This window comes from Tarenaya hassleriana, unplaced genomic scaffold (genome assembly GCF_000463585.1).
Source record: "Tarenaya hassleriana unplaced genomic scaffold, ASM46358v1 Cleome48, whole genome shotgun sequence".
Classification (NCBI taxonomy): domain Eukaryota; kingdom Viridiplantae; phylum Streptophyta; class Magnoliopsida; order Brassicales; family Cleomaceae; genus Tarenaya; species Tarenaya hassleriana.
Window position 1 is genome coordinate 661,793 of NW_010967498.1, and position 3,872 is coordinate 665,664.

Below are 3,872 nucleotides of genomic sequence, written 5' to 3' on the forward strand. Positions count from 1 at the left end.
ACCCCTTTTATGGTGTGTACACCTGCAGGACAGACTCTTCCAGTACAGGGGATTTTGCATTGCATGCCCTTGACTATCTGTGGGAGGATGTTGACTGCAGATCTTATCGTCGTACCTATCCGGGGTTACGACCTAATACTGGGAATGGATTGGTTATCGAAACATCAAGCCCAGATTGACTGTCGTCAGCGAACTATTTGGTTCACTGAGGAGAACGGAGGATTCGAGTTCGTTGGGAACAGATCACGGAAGGTGTACCCCATTATATCAGCTCTGAAGGCTAACAAGATGATCGATACACATCATACGGAACACCTGGGCGAGGTAACGCCAGAATAGGTGCAGTGGTCAACCTCTTCTTGAGTTCCATGAAACTCCTCTCACAATCCTCTGTCCATTCGAAGCGCACATTCTTTCCCGTCAGTTTCGTCATGGGCTTTGCCAGTTTAGCGAATCCCTCAACGAACCGACGGTAATAGCCTGCTAACCCCAAGAAACTTCGAATTTCGGTTGCATTGGTAGGCGTCTTCCAATCCATTACTGCCTCGATCTTTGCAGGATCAACCTGGATCCCTTGCGCAGAAACTACGTGACCAAGGAATCCAATTTCTTGCAACCAAAACCCACACTTGCTGAATTTAGCGTATAACTGATTATCCCGCAATCGCCATAAAATCTTCCGCAAGTGTTCTTCATGCGTCTGTTGGTCCGGTGAATATATCAAGAGATCGTCGATAAAGATTATGACGAACTCATCGAGATACTCCATGAACACGCGGTGCATTAACTGCATGAAGACCGCTGGGGCATTCGTCAATCCAAATGGCATGACCACAAATTCGAAGTGACCGTACCTCGTCCGAAAGGCAGTCTTCTGGATATCCTCAGCCTTTACACGGATCTGATAATACCCAGAACGCAAGTCGATCTTAGAAAACCACTTCGCTCCTTGCAACTGGTCAAGCAACTCATCAATTCTCGGCAAGGGGTACCGATTCTTGATGGTCACTTGGTTCAAGCCTCGGTAGTCGATGCAGAGTCGCATACTACCATCCTTCTTCTTCACAAATAACACCGGTGCTCCCCACGGTGAGACGCTCGGTCGGATAAACCCTGTCTCCATTAGTTCGTTCAACTGTTTCTTCAGTTCTGCCATCTCGGTCGGAGCCATCCGATATGGAGTCTTAGATATTGGCTCCGTTCCTGGCACAACCTCAATGGAGAAGTCTACTTCCCGTTCTGGTGGTAGTCCAGGTAGTTCATCAGGAAACACATCGGGAAATTCCCGAACCACAACAGTATCTTCCAGTTTTGCTTCTGCTTCTTCGGTTGCTGTGATTACAACCAGGAAGGCTTCATTCCCTTTCTCAATCATCCTGTTAGCCTTCAGAGCTGATATAATGGGGTACACCTTCCGTGATCTGTTCCCAACGAACTCGAATCCTCCGTTCTCCTCAGTGAACCAAATAGTTCGCTGACGACAGTCAATCTGGGCTTGATGTTTCGATAACCAATCCATTCCCAGTATTAGGTCGTAACCCCGGATAGGTACGACGATAAGATCTGCAGTCAACATCCTCCCACAGATAGTCAAGGGCATGCAATGCAAAATCCCCTGTACTGGAAGAGTCTGTCCTGCAGGTGTACACACCATAAAAGGTGTGGTCGTATCGATCTCCATGATCGATAACTCTCCTGCCTTTTTCTCACTCAAGAAGCTATGTGTAGCTCCTGTGTCAAACAAAGTGACGCATGCAACATCCTGTATGTAAATGGTACCTGTGATGGCAGCAACATCACCCTCCTCCTGGTAATCTTCATCAGTGGCTTCGTAGGTGGTCAATGGCTCTGCGGCAAATGGCTCCTCCACAGTGTATGGCTCCTCCTGGGCGTCCTCCTCAGCTGTGAGAGCATAAACTCTAGGAGCCACACCCGATCTCCCCTGTGCTGGACGCGGTGGCTTGTTGTTGGTCTGGGGAGCTATGTTCGCAGTGCATCTCGCCGCAAAATGCCCTGGTTGACCGCAACGGTAGCACGTCATGGTGTTACCACAGGGCCCAGTATGGTCTCGACCACACTTTGCACATGGCCTCCTATATTGTATTGGCTGAGCCGGGGTCGTAGGACGATACGCCGGAGCCTTCCCTTTGTCGCGGGGTTGACTCGTCTGTCCAACTCTCACCGGGGGACGGTTGACTGGCACTCTTCTGTAAGGTCCACGGTCTTGTCTCTTGGCTTCCATCCTCTCCTTCTCACTTCGTTCCACCTTGTCGAGTTGGTTGATGTACCGACTCAACGTAGGGTACTCATGGCACTCGATCATTCTCCTGAGAGAAGCACGTAACCCAGCAATGAATTTCTGGATCTTGTACTCCTCGGTTGGCACCAGGTGGCCTCCATACTTCAGCAGCCGGTTGAATTCCGCTTCGTACTCTCGAACAGTCATATTTCCCTGTTCGAGACGAAGGAATTCCGTAATACGGTGGCTCTGATCTTGCCTCCGGTAGTACTTCTGCTCGAACTCTGCCCGGAACTCTTCCCACGAGAACTGGTGTCCTGCGGGAGCTTCTCGTACAACCTCCTCCCACCAATGGCGAGCTGCGCCAGCCAGATGATGGCTCGCTAACTCCGTGCGGTACCCCAACGGGCACCTGATGTAGTTGAAGTGGTGGGTGATCTTGATCATCCAGTCCTCCGCTGCCTCTGGGCTGAGAGAACCCTCAAACTCCGGAGTGCCCAAAGCTCGACGTTGCATTTTCGCCATGTCATTATTCGGTGGAGGTGCCCTCGGTCCTTCAGGTCGTTGCGCAGGTGCAGCACGTCGTGGAGGCATAGCTACTGCGGACAAGAAACTTTATTTAGTACTGGGACCTGGTGATCATGCTTAGATTTTATAAAATCTTTAAAAATCATTTTTACCCATCCCCAAATTTCAGTGAAATTACGAGCACATTCTTTCCCCGTGGAAGGAACTGCTCTGATACCAACGCTGTAACACCCGAAACCCGTATCCCGCAATACGAGTTGCGCCACATGGACAAGTAAAATAAAAATCGCATTCAACGACCTGAAGGACCGAGGGCACCTCCACCGAATAATGACATGGCGGAAATGCAACGTCAATTCGCACTGTTCCAAGGGAATGTCTGGCAGTTCATACGAGGATGCATGCAACCGCCACCGCCACCGCCTGCTGCTCCACCGGCGGCAAGGCCGGAAGGAGGTTTTCCACCACCACCACCGATGCCTGCACCTCAGGGAATGCCATGGCAAGTGGTAGTGGACTACTTGCCATTTGTCAAGGAACTCCGAGCTTTGGGCACTCCGGAGTTCGAGGGTTCCCTCAGCCCTGAGGCAGCAGAAGACTGGATGATCAAGATCACCCATCACTTCAACTACATCAGGTGCCCGCTGGGGTACCGTACGGAGTTAGCGAGCCAAGCACAAACATATAGATATATGTGTGTATGTACTAATATTCTAATAAACAGGAATTGAACACATAAATCACTGTAAGCACGCAGCAATCACAATCAAGTCCATACGACAAGTCGGCCGTAAGACAAGTCGCAGGACAGAGTCCGTCAAATCGTCTCTACGCGCATCATGCGTAGGTAGGTACTCCCCATGTGCGTAGCACAACCACCTCTCTCCTCGGATTCCATCTACTCCGCACACACTCGGAATCCGGCATAAGTATCTTTTTATTTTTCTCCGCCCGAACACATCACCCCACCCTAGCATCGATGGCACCTCTCGATGCTAGGCGTGTCCCCACTCCGGCATTGATGTCCCCTCTCAATACCGGAGCTCCCCTGACGTCGGCTACAACCGACGCCGTCGACTATAACGAGAGAGCCAATCGCTGCAAC